This window comes from Phyllobates terribilis, unplaced genomic scaffold (assembly GCF_046119375.1).
Source record: "Phyllobates terribilis strain yellow unplaced genomic scaffold, ASM4611937v1 Scaffold_4__5_contigs__length_816908805, whole genome shotgun sequence".
In the NCBI taxonomy this organism is placed as follows: Eukaryota; Metazoa; Chordata; class Amphibia; order Anura; family Dendrobatidae; genus Phyllobates; species Phyllobates terribilis.
In genome coordinates this window covers 583082903-583096232 of record NW_027362764.1, presented here as the reverse complement: position 1 = coordinate 583096232, position 13330 = coordinate 583082903, and the positions used below count along the sequence as shown (strand labels likewise).

Here is a 13330-nt window from a genome sequence, read left to right as displayed (position 1 = left end):
TTATTTATGGTCATTCCATATAGATGACTTAAAGGGGTATTCCCATCTCCAAAATCCTATCCCACTCGTATAGTGACAGCTAGTTAGTTAGTTAGTTAGCTATTAGTGGTCGAAACCATGGAGACCTAAGCTACTACAATGCCCTGCACATGGGGTAAGCGACATAGCTAATCAGAAGAACTATACTACATTTCTAATTGGAGAAATTTGCTAATATTATTATTATAGCTACTACATATTGGGATAGGATTTTGGACACGGGAATACCCTTTTAATTTAAAGCTCCACTTTTTAATGATGGTGGCACCTTAAACTAAATGAAAATGAAAATTCTTAAACCAGAATAGAATTAACAAAAATCTTACAAAACGTTTTGCCCAAAGTATTAAATAATTATATGTGGGTAAAAGAATTAGGACACACTTTGGAATCACGGAATCCAGGTTTATCCTTCACTCCCATTGCCCCAGATGTATAAAATCCAGCCCCTGGCAGTACAGGCTGCCTTTACTAACATTTGTGAAAGAATGGGTCGCTCTAAAGAGCTCACGGAAGTCAAGCGTGGTTCTGTAATAGGATGCCACCATAGTAAGTGCAACAAGTAATTTTGTTAAATGTTTTGCCTCAATTTCCCATGGAGCTCTGCTTGTAGGACTCCATACTCAGCTGGTCACTTTAAGGAGAACAAGTAAATTCCCCTCGTTTCATATCGCACTCGGCCAACCAGACTCTGCCCTAGAGCGATAAGCAGCAAACACCTGAAACTGGTTATCTGTAGGTGAGTTTCTGGGTTGGCATTTATCCATGGACAGTGTGCAAGATTCGTTAAGAGTCAGACATAGGCTTTTGGGTAGGGAAGTTACTAAATAGTTTATATCATTTTGAGAGACAGCTAATTTGCCTAATTTTCTTCCAGGGAGCATAGCTTGTAAGAATCCATTTTTAGCTGGTCTCTTTAACCCCTTAGGGCCACGGTCAATTTCTGTTTTCATTATTTCCTCCCCTTCTTCCAAGAGACATAACTTTTTTTTTCTGTCGACATAGATGCATGAAAGCTTGTTTTTTTCCGGGACAAGATGTACTTTTATTTGACACCATCTATTTTACCACATGATGTACTGGAAAAGGGAAAAAAATTCTAAGTGAGGAGAAATTGTGAAATAAAACCCCACTCAATTCTAACATTGTTTTTTTGGGAATTGTTTTTACAGCACAAGCTTGTCTAGTTTTTCTACTATTTTAATGGTGACATTTTTTTTTTGAAATGTTAAAAATAAAAAGTTTTTGATTATATCATCATTTTTTCCGAGACCCATAACACTTTTATTTTTTGGTCAATAGAGCTGTATAAGGGCTTAGATTTTATAGGGCGAGATAATATTTGTATTCATACCATTTTGGGATAAATATCACATTTTGATTGCTTGTTACAGCATTTCTCGTGGTATTGCAGTGACTAAAAAAATGCAATTTTGTCATTTTTATTTTTTGGGGGGTGTTTTTTCAGCATTCCTCACATGTATTAAATCTGTCAAACAGTTGCAAATCATGTTCACGGAGCGACGAAAACTTAAAGCCCGAGCATTCTATAAATACTCGGCCCAGTATACTCGGCGAAAGGGTTAACCGAACATACTCGCTCATCCCTAATAGTAACTTATAACGTTCAAGTAATGTGCCTCCCATAAAGGGAAGAAAAAGTTTGTTTATGATCTTATATGCGAAAGCATTCTAAAAATTGTATGTCTAAAACCGTGTTTTACTCTGTTCCAGCCCGCGGACGTGCTGTGTTTTACCAGGGGGGTATGTGGCGCCCCTGAGTGTTCAGTCGCCACAGAGGTACTGCATCTCACCCAGAGGTGTGGTATCTCACTCTCAGGTAAGGATGGAGTACTGCCCGGGACCCTAACACCTGCATCCAACACTACACTACTCCAGACCAGCAGGAAGGGCAAGATGCGTCGCTTCCCTGCTGAGCGCTGTCCCTGGCTGGAGTGGGGGGAACCAAACTAGGGGGAACCATGTAGTGTGTGTGGGTGGAGTAAGTAAATCAGGGGAGCATTTGTTAGAAATAGTATAAAGAGGGAAGCCATCTTGGGAGTTGAGCGGAGTCAGAGAGAGTTCAGTCAGAGGAGGAAAGTGAGAGGAGCAGGACCTCTGTGAGGTCTTATATAGACAGGTGTGTGCCTTTCCAAATCAAGTCCTATCAGTTTAATTAAACACAGCTGGACTCCAATGAAGGAGTAGAACCATCTCAAGGAGGACAGCATATGACTTAAATATGAGTATCTGAGCAAAGGGTCTGAATACTTTTGACCATGTGATATTTCAGGTTTTCTTTTTTAATAAATTTGCAAAAATTTCTAAATTTGTTTTTTTTTTCAGTCAAGATGGGGTGCCAAGTGTACGTTAATGAGAAAAAAAATGAACTTTTTACAATTTACCAAATGGCTGCAATGAAACAAAGAGTGAAAAATTTAAAGGGGTCTGAATACTTTACGTACCCACTGTATGTAGTATTCAAGTACGTAGGAGAAATTACATAAATTATGTTGTACTTTTTTGCTTATTAGCTATAATAAAGAATCTACAGTTTTGAGATAAATTTACTTATTATTGTAAGAAATGTACATTTTCATTTTAGCAGCCCAATGGTAAAGAAATCTGTGAAACATTGATAGGGTAAAACTGCTCATTACACTCTTAGATAAATTACTGGAGAAATGACATTTCCAAATAGAGGCATTCCTGGGGAGGTTCCACTGTACTTGCACTTCAGGGGGTGACCAAAAGCCATTCCAGCAAAATTTGCTATCTAACAGCTAAATGGTGTTTGTTCCCTTCTGAACCCTGCCATTTTCCCAAACACCAGTATACAACCACATATCAAGTGTTGCTGAAACTGGGAAAATTGTGTAACAAATTGTACGGTTTTTCTTATTACTTTTTGCATACTTTTTTGATAATCTAATTTTTAAATTTCACTGCCCAATGCTCTAAAAATCTATGAACACCTGTGAGATGAAAGCGCTCGCTATACCAAAATTCAAAACATATCAACCAACATTTAAAGGGGATTTTCCATGAACAAAAGTTCATTTTAATCAATAGATCTTGGAATAATAACTTACACAATTGGATGTATTTAAATAAAATGTTCATGTGCTGAGATAATCTTATAAATGTGCCCCTGCTGTGTACTGTGTAATGGCTGTGTCTGACCATGCAGGAACATGGTCTGATCATACCACAGCTCCTGGGCAGGAGAGGAAGCAAAAGAGAATATACAGATATTACAGCAGGGGGTCACAGCTGATTCATTCTTTTAAGTAAAACATTGTTTAAAAACAGGCAGTGAAATGTTTTACCTCACAGAAAGCAGCAGCTGTGATCCCCTGCTGTAATGTCTGTATACTATTTTGCTTCCTCCCCTGCCCAGGAGATGTGGTATGATCAGACCATGTTCCTGCACTGTCAGACACAGCGATTACACAGTACACAGCAGTGGCATATTTATAAGATTATCTCAGCACAGGAACATTTTATTTAAACACATCCAATTGTGGAACGTATTATTATTCCAAGATCTACTGATTAAAATCAACTTTCCTTCGTGGGAAAACCCCTTTAACACTAATACGAAGTATAATGTGTCACAAAGGATAAACATTCCAAAGTTATTACCACATAAAGTGACAAATGTCAGGTTGGAAAAATGGGGCTATATCAGGAATGTGAAAACTGTCTGGAATAGGAAAGTGTTAATCCCGTGACTGCAGCAGCAATTGCAGTTGTACCTGAAGGGCAACTTACCTGCATGCATATTAGGTTATATGGCCAGCTTTAACTCCTTTCACTGTCTTTAAAGTTACCTATTATATGGTGAAGATGTTTCTGTGAAGTGTATACAGCTTGATTTAACATGTTTTAAACAGGAAATATAAATCTTTGGATAGACAGGACTTTTCTTGTTAATTACCAGTTCCAGGTAACATTATCTTAGCTTCACATAACTGACAATAGATAACATTTCTACTGAAAGCTACAACTGTAGATTGTAGGTTGTGGTTAAAAAAAACAGTCACCACCTGAGGAAGCTGAAACTCGGCAATACGCGTGGAGATTTACTTGTTCCTCACAGGGTTTTTTTTCTATCCATTCATTCCCTTACCTAATTCCACTGGATTTGTGTTTATTTAATTAATATATTTTTCTTTATTGGCACCTTTCATGTGAATGCTGATGCTGTGTTATTTTCTTAACATGTATTATTCTTGTATTTAATTACCATATCTTTTCCTAGTGGTCATAGGTGTTTTTTCCCAGGATATTTATTTATATTCCATGTAAAGGGGTCTATTGCCTCATTATTTGAGCCTAGACTGTTTTTACTATTGTGGCACTTTGTATTGTGCAGGTTTTAATCTGTATGCAATTGGTGTTTTTTGTTTATAAAATATTTCACTTTATATGATTTTCAATAAAAATTTTGATTCTATTTTTGGGATGTGCCTTTTTTAGCATAGTTTATTTTTATTTTTTCATAATAATTATCCTATTTTGGTGGAGCCAACTTCCTTTAAACTATTTGCAAAAAAGAATATTCGTAGTAAAGCTTGAGCTGTGTCTCATAGTATCACAGTAAAGATGAGCGGATCGCTTTGCGCAACCCCGGTCTATTGTCAAGGTCAGCGTCTGACCATGGACAGTGTCAAAGGGATACCATGACAGAGAGGGGTCAGACGATCGCAGCATCTGGTGACACATATACATGCAGTAGTTAAAACGGCCTCACCGTCCTATTAGCAGTTCTGGCATTTTTTTTTGCTCTGGTGCTGAAAGCGTTAAACTGCTTAGTTGAATTCTTGGAGTTCCCTGTCTTGGGTTGTATTAGCTGTTCTGAGTGCTTTACTCCCTAGAGGTATAAGAACCCTCTCCTCCTTGCTTCTGACCTTGCCAGTGATAGTTTTATAACTTCCTGGTTTGGAGTTGTTGGAGTGTTCAGAGTTTGTAGCAGGTGATAGGAGCTGTATTCAGGATATTTCTGCATGGATTTGGTTTGTGTGATTCCTTCTAATCCTCTTCTTAATTGTTTTTTTCCCACCTGTTCCTTCCTTGTTTCCCACTTGGTTGTTTGGTGAGTATTGTATTATTGTAGTTTTCTTTTATCCCTGTCTGTTTACCCTTGTCTGTCTGCTTTGTGTTATCCTATACATTTCTGTCTTATACCTCACTGGGTGCGGGAGAGAATGCAAAAGTATCATTATAGGAGCACAGCAAGGTACAAGACCCCAGCGTCTCCACCATGAGGAGTAATCTGTTGGACAGGGATAGCCTAGGGTCCTCCTAGCTCAAGGGACAGGGTAGGTGCCCATTGTCCCTGGCAATAAAATGACAGACAGGAGCTGCACAAATTTCAGTTTTATTCACCGTCTTGGCATCACTTCATCTGTGCGGCATACGGTGCACTGGTGATGACGTGCCAGCCAGGCAAATCATAAGCCAGGCGTAGGATCCCGGCAGTTAAAGAAATGAATGCAGCTCCTGTGCACCGCCAGAGAGCACTGACGTGGACCATTGACTTGGTTCACATGAAATGATCTGCTCATCTCTAAATTGCAGCAATTTTGATGATCTGTTGGCAATCTGATTCCAATGTGATGGAATGAAGGTCAGATGGGTTGGATTTTATTCACAGACAGAATTAAAGGTGTCTGGGACCTATTTTTCCCATTTACTATTAAAATAACTAATGTTGAGAAAAAAGATTTGCAGGACCATGACCCAGCTGCCAAGTGGGTAGTCCATGGCCTCTGGACAAGAGCGCTGTGAACCTCCTGCTATCTTCCAGCATCTCAAGCACATTTTCTGATTAGTAGGCCCAGTGCGTTGTCATGCATGGGTCACAGTCATGATGTTGTGCTGGGCCTACGAATCAGAAAATATGTGAAGATAATGAGGTTTGCAGAGCTCTCATTCTGCAGCCATGAACTAACCAAGCCTGTACAATTAAGCTAAGCTCGCATATCAAAAATTGTATGATTTTCATCCAGGAAGAATGGAAGATTTTTCATCTGTATTCTCATCCGTATGGCATTCGTTTTTATACATCAGCAATTATTAAAATTTACAAGAACAAATACAGATTCCTATATTAACCCCTTTACCACTTTTGGTTTTTCCGTTTTTGTGTTTTTTGCTCCCTGTCTTCCCAGAGCCATAACATTTTTCGTTTTCCATCAATATGGCCGTGTGAGGGATTTTTTTTGCAGGACAAGTTGTACTTTTGAACAACACCATTGGTTTTACCATATTGTGTACTGGAAAATGGGGAAAAAATTCAAAGTGCTGTGAAATTGCAAAAGTGCAATTCCACAATTGTTTTTTTGTTTTTTTTACCATGTTCACTAAATGCTAAAACTGACCTGCCATTATTATTCTCCAGGTCATTACAAGTTCGTAGATGCCAAACATGTATATGTTCTTTTTTGTTTCAGTGGTGAAAAAAAAATTCAAAGTTTGCAAAAAAAAAAAGAAGTTGCCATTTTCCAAGACCCGTAGCGTCTCCAATTTTTGGGATCTGGGGCCGGTTGAGGGCTTATTTTTTGCATGCCAAGCTGACGTTTTTATTCATACCATTTTGGGGTAGATATGATATTTTGATTGCCTGTTATTGCATTTTATTGCAAAGTTGCGGCACCCAAAAAACTGTAATTCTGGCATTTTGATTGTTTTTCTTGTTACGCTGTTTACCGATCGGATTACAGTAATTCTTTTTATATATTGATAGATCGGGCGATTCTGAACGCGGCAATACTAAATATGTATATATTTGCTTTTTTTTATTGTTTTATTTTGAATGAGGTAAAAGGGGGGTGATTTGAACTTTTATATTTTTTTAATTTTTTTAATATTTTTTAAAACATTTTTTTTTTTACTTTTCACTGGCTTCAATAGTCTCACTTGCTATGAGCACCGACCTCTGGGCGGTGCTCATAGCATCCCGGCAATGATAATCGAAGGGGTCTCCTGCAGACCCCGGGTTGTCATGCCAAACCATTGTGATGAGGGTGCCGATGGGTGGGATTAGTGACGTGCTTCCGGCGCGGCCATGTTAAATGCTGCTGTTGGAGATTGACAGCAGCATTTAACATGTTAACAGCCGCGGGTGGATTGCGATTCCACCCGCGGCTGTTAGGGGCACATGTCAGCTGTACAGATCAGCTGTCATGTGCGCGAAAACATGCGGGCTCAGCGCCGGAGCCCACATGGAGTGCAGGGATACGACCTTGGACGTTCTCATACGTCCAAGGTCGTAAAGGGGTTAAAGGATTGCAATGTAAAAATCAGATGCTATACAAATGGTTTCCAAGAGATCAAATTTTTTTGAGCACCCATAGACTTTAATGTGCGAGTCTCATCTGAAATCCAGATTACTGGTGTGTGCTGCAATTTTTTTCACGCAGACATTTAGTCTCTGTAAAAAAATGGCCATCTGAATAGCCCAATTTAATTTTATTGGTTCGGTAATTGTCCATTTTTTCTGCAGATAGCACTCAGGCCAAAAATATGGTTGTATGTACATAGCCTTGCAAAGTTGTTTTTTTGTTATTTAAGTGACGAAAAAAAAAGGTTTGTGTTGCCATTTTCTGAGACCTGAAACTTTTTTATTGAATGGCAAGCTGTAGTCTTTATTGGTACCATTTTGGGGAATATAACATATTTTGATCACTTTTCAATGTTAAATAATTTTTACATTGATATTATTATTATTATTATTTATTTTTAGAACACTATTGATTCCATGGTGCTGTACATGAGAAGGGGTAACATGGTTGGTAACATACAATACACAAATAGAAATTACAATGAACAAACTAATAGTGACAGACAGATATAGAGGGGAGAGGACCCTGCCTTTGTGGGCTTACTTTCTACATGATAATGTGGAAGGAAACAGTAGGTTCGGGGGTCTCAGCAGCTCTGGTGTTGGTGAGGTGGCAGCTCAGATAGTGGTGAGGTGGCAGCGGGGTCATTGCAGGCTGTAAGCTGTTCTGAAGAGATGGGTTTTCAAATTGTGCTTGAAAGTTCCGGATGTAGGGGATAATTAGACTTGTTGGGGGACATAATTCTAAAGGATGGGGGATACGCAGGAGAAGTTTTGCAGGCCATTGGGTGAGGAATGTACGAGTGTGGAGGAGAGAAGGAGGTCTTGGGAGGACCGGAGATTACGTGGTGGGAGATATCGGGAGATTAGTTCAGTGATGTATGGGGGAGACAGATTATGTACAGCTTTGTAGGTCAGTGTTAGTAGCCTGAAGTGGATACATTGGGGAATTGGGAGCCAACGACGGGATTTGCAGAGGGGAGAAGCGGAGGAGTAGTGATGAGAGAGTTGGATTAATCGGGCAGCTGAGCTAAGGACAGACTAGAAAGGGGTGTGAGTGTTAGCAGGAAGGCCACAGAGGAGGATATTGCAGTAGTCGAGATGGGAGATGATGAGGGCATGCACTAGTATTTTAGGGTTGAGAAAGGGACGGATTCTGGAAATATTTTTGAGTTGAAGGCAGCAGGAGGTGGCGAGGGCTTGAATGTGTGGTTTGAAGGACACGGCAGAGGGTTACTCCGAGGCAGCAGACGTCAGGTACAGGGGAAAGCGTGATGTCATTTATTTTGATAGATAGATCTGATAGAGAAGATAGGTGAGATGGAGGATAGATGATGAGCTCAGTTTTGTCTACGTTGAGCTTTAGGAAGCGAGTGAAGCAGTAGGATATGGCTGATAGGCACTCCAGGATTCTGGACTGAAGAGAGATGACGTCTGGGCCAGAGAGGTAGATCTGAGTGTCATCCGCATATAAATGGTACTTGAAGCCATGGGACTTTATTAGTTGTCCCAGGCCAAAGGTATAGATGGAAAAGAGTAGGCATCCCATGACAGAGCCTTGAGGGACTCTGACGGAGAGAGGATTGGATGAAGAGATAGTGTGGGAGTGGGAGAAGCTAAATGTGCGGTTAAAGACATATGAGGAGATCCAGGAGAGTCCGAGGTCTGTGATACCGAGGGAAGAAAGGATCTGTAGTAGGAGGGAGTGGTCGACTGTGTCAAAGGCAGAGGACAGATCAAGAGAAATTTCTGTTAGCTTTGGCAGTAAGTAAGTCATTGGTAATTATGGTTAAGGCAGTTTTGGTGAAGTGGTGGGGGCGGAAGCCGGCTTGAAGGTTGTCAAAGAGTAGGTTAGGTAAGAGGTGGGAGGAAAGTACGGTGTGGACGTACTTTTTGAGGAGTTTAGAGGCACACAGGAGCAGTGATATTGGTCTATAGTTGGAGGTAGAGGTTGTGTCGAGGGATGGCTTCTTCAGGATAGGTGTAATTGTGGCGTGTTTAAAAGCAGAAGGGAAGGTTCCAGAAGTTAGTGATAAGTTGAAGAGATTGGTTAGAGCAGGGATAAGTGTCGGGAGGAGGTGAGATGGGATGGAGTCAAGTGCACAGGTGGTGAGGTGTGATTTGGAGAGGAGATGAGTAAGCTCTCCTTCAGTGATGGTGGGGAGGAAGGTTAGTGGAGGAGGGCAATGGACTGGTATACATAGGGCTTTTGGTAGTTGAGTAGTAAAGACTTGCCTGATTTGGTCATTCTTGTTGTTGAAGTGTACGGCAAAGTCTTCGGCAGGGATGAGGGAGGTCGGAGGGGGCAGTGGAGGGCAGGGGAGGGAGTTAAAAGTGTTGAATAGCTATTTGGGTTTTTGGGATAAAGAGGATATGAGGGTTGTAAAGTAGGACTGTTTAGCAGAGGTGAGGGCTGACTTGAATGTGAAAGTTGCTTGTTTGAATGTGGTGAAGTCTTCCAGTGAATGTGTTTTCTTCCAGCGCCGCTTTGCAACCCTGGACACTCACCAAAGCTTTTTAGTGAGGTTAGTTTGCCAGAGCTGTCTATTGATTCGTCACACTCTGCCGTGCATGAGAGGGGCGACTGAGTCAATAGCTGATGTGAGTTTACCATTATAGAAACAAATGGAGATGTCTGCGTTGTGGCGTGAAGATATGGGGGACAGCGGTAGAATAGCGTTGGAGAGTGTGTGAGTGTCTAGGTGTGTTAAGTTTCTGCTGATAGATGTTGGATTTGGGGGACAGGTGAAGAGGACAGGGAAGAGAATGTAAGTAGATGGTGGTCAGATAGGGGGGAGGTGAGGTAGTGAGATTAGATAGGGGGCAGAGGCAGGTTAAGATAAGGTCTAATGTATGTCCATCTCTGTGGGTGGCTGTAGAAGACCACTGGGTGAGGCCAAAGGATGAGGCAAGTGATAGTACTTTTCAAGGCTGCCAACTGGCAGTGTCAGTGGGGATGTTGAAGTTGCCCATGCTGATGGTGTGAATGTCAGCAGTGAGGAAGTGTAGAAGCCAGGTGGAGAATTGATGAATAAAGGTAGTGGCCGGGCCTGGGGGTCGGTATATGATGGCCACTTGGCGGTTGGAGGTAGAGTAGGTGCGGACAGAATTCACTTCAAAAGATGGGAGGGTAAGGGAGGGTGGGGGTGGATTGGGTTAAAGGTGCAGGTGTTAGAAAGAAGAAGACCCACTCCTCCACCATGTCCGTTGCCAGTGCGAGTAGTGTGGGTGAAGTGAAGGCCACCGTAGCACAGCGCAGCAGGGGAGGCCATGTTGGAGGATATCAGCCATGTTTTGGTGAGGCTGAGGAAGGATAGGTTGCGAGAGCTGATGAGGTCGTGAATGACGTGGAGCTTATTGCAGATGGAACGGGTGTTCCAAAGCGCTCTGGAAAGAGGGACTGGCAGAGTGGGGATCAGGGGAATGGGTTTTATTAGTTGAGAGATTGCGGTAGTTTCTAGCGGGTGAGCAGTGATAGGAGGGAAAAATAATGGGAGTTATGAGCTGTGGAGGTCCAGGATTAGGAAATCTGTTGTCACCAGCTGTTAGGAGAAGCAAGAAGAGAAAAAGCAAATGGAAGGTGGAGAATGGCCGGCTTGTTTTGTGTTTTTGTAGGAGAGATGTGATTGAGGAGCAGGTCAGCAGATGAGGTCAGGTGGGAAGGTAAGAGGGAAGGTGAGATAAATATTTGTTTGGAGAGTGAGGGGGTTTAGGGATAGCGAAGGAGGGTAAGGATTAGTGGAGCGATAACTGTTAAGGCATAAGTAAGCATGCTGAAAATATTAATGGGAAACTAAAGTGGTGGAGACAGTTGGCAAACAGTTGTGGCTCTTACCTTCTGGTCACTTCTGGTACATTTCTGGCATATTTGTTATGTGCACTTAAAAAGCTGAACTTTAAGATGCTTCACACAGAGACCTGAGATCAGAGATAGATTGGACTTTTGCAGATGCAGCAATACCAAATATGTTTATTTTTTATTTCTTTAATTTTGTGCTGTGGTGATGCAAACTGACATGATTTTTGCTACATTTTTTATATACTTTTTATATTTTTTTGTGACTTTAGTGGACTTGAACCTGCAATCGTTTCATTATTTATATTATGTACTGCAACATTACATTACATTGCAATATACAGTGACAGTCATGGTTTGCTATCATTGGGCTTAACAGGAGTACCAAGATGGAGGGTGATGTCAGAGCAACTGGAGCTAGCTGGCAGATGACATCGGCCTCCTGAGCCTGCTCCATACACCTGCTGATGTCGTGAAGGGGTTAAACTATGCCATAGCTATTGATTTTTCGCCACCATAGCCATAGACATGTGATATCGGTCTTTGGTGAGATATGCTGAGAATCTGATTTTTTTAGTTGATTATATACATAAAATTAGCAGTGGATGTTAGTAAATAAGCTGAATGTGCCAGTGATTTCATGTCTACAGCTGGCTTTAGTGGTGAGTAGTGTTGAGCGATACCTTCCGATATCGGGAAATATCGGATCAGATTGGATCAGACCGATAATCAAAAAATATCGGATATCGCCGATTCCGATACCGGAAACCAATGCTAGTCAATGGGACAGAAATATCGGAATGAAAATAAACCCTTTCTTTCCTTGTAGGTTAATTCTACATGAAGGAAAACAACTAAGAATAATGTAGAATGTATTGGGGGAGGTGGGGGAGACAATAAAGGCATAGAGGTTTAGCCCAATCAAATGGAATAGCAGGAATTAATATTTTTTTTAAGACGTTCTGAGTTACGGAAATATTGACTATGTTAAGTATTTTTATATTTTGTCAGATATTTATGTTTCACTACTTCCATGCTCTTCACCTTCTTTTTTACTTCTCCCACACTTTCTCCTTCATCATCCTCAGCATCAGCATCTTTTTCATCAACTTCTTCTTCACCTTCTTCATCTTCTTCTTCTTCACCTTCTTCGTATTATTCTTTTTTTTACATTCTTCATATTCTTCTTATTCAACTATTATTCTTCTTCATATTCTACTTCTTCATCTTCTTCATATTCTTCTTCTTCATCATATTCTTATTTGTGACAGGCATGCCTGTAGTTGTTATCTATAAAAGTTTGAACAGCACATCTTTCGCTCTGCCCGTCACAAAAGATTTACAACAGGATTTGTCCGCGTTCAGTTTGGCCTGCAGCAGCAGGTCTTTTCCAGGGGCACCACGAGGAGGAACGGACTCACCCCCATACACTGCTTAGTCAGCTTCTGCTTATAATTTAGATATTATCTTTTTGCTCTGATTTTTAGTCTTATGCTTAATGTTCTTCCGCTTTTTGTTCTGCAGCTTCTTGTACTTCTGCTTCTTGGTTTTTTGTCTCTTGTTCTTCTGTATCTTGGTGGTTGTCTTCTTCTTCTTTGTCCTCTTGGTCAACTTCTTCAGGGTCATCTTCTTGGTCTTCTTCGGGGTGGTCTTCAGGGTCGTCATCTTCGGGGTCCTCGTCTTCTTCGGGGTGGTCTTCAGGGTCCTCGTGTTCAGGGTCGTCGTCTTCGGGGTCCTCGTCTTCTTCGGGGTCGTCTTCAGGGTCCTCGTCTTCAGGGTCCTCATCTTCGGGGTCCTCGTCTTCTTCGGGTTGGTCTTCAGGGTCCTCGTCTTCAGGGTCCTCGTCTTCGGGGTCCTCTTCTTCTTCGGGGTGGTCTTCAGGGTCCTTCGTCTTCAGGGTCCTCGTCAGGGAGATCCAGAGTGATTACCAAAAACCATTTCAAAAAGCTTGAACTTGGAAATGTAGCAGAAGGTACAAGAAGGCTGAGGAACTGCCGAGAACCAGCTGATGGTACTGGAACCCGGATGGGTAGCAGAAGGTACAAGAGCCAATGGAACTACCGAGGACCAGCTGACGGTACTGGAACTCGATTACTAAGCAGGAGGTACCTGTGCCAGAAAGCACTACCAAGGACCAGCAGACGTTG

The 13330-nt window shown here is 41.5% G+C and overlaps 1 long non-coding RNA gene across 1 annotated transcript; it reads left to right on the top strand.

Moving 5' to 3' along the window:
- The first annotated feature begins 725 nt into the window (after positions 1 to 725).
- Positions 726 to 2487, top strand: LOC141264429 (uncharacterized). Its single transcript, XR_012319939.1, has 3 exons — positions 726 to 778; positions 1774 to 1879; positions 2386 to 2487. It is a non-coding gene; the product is annotated as an uncharacterized lncRNA (long non-coding RNA).
- Positions 2488 to 13330: the final 10843 nt, after the last annotated feature.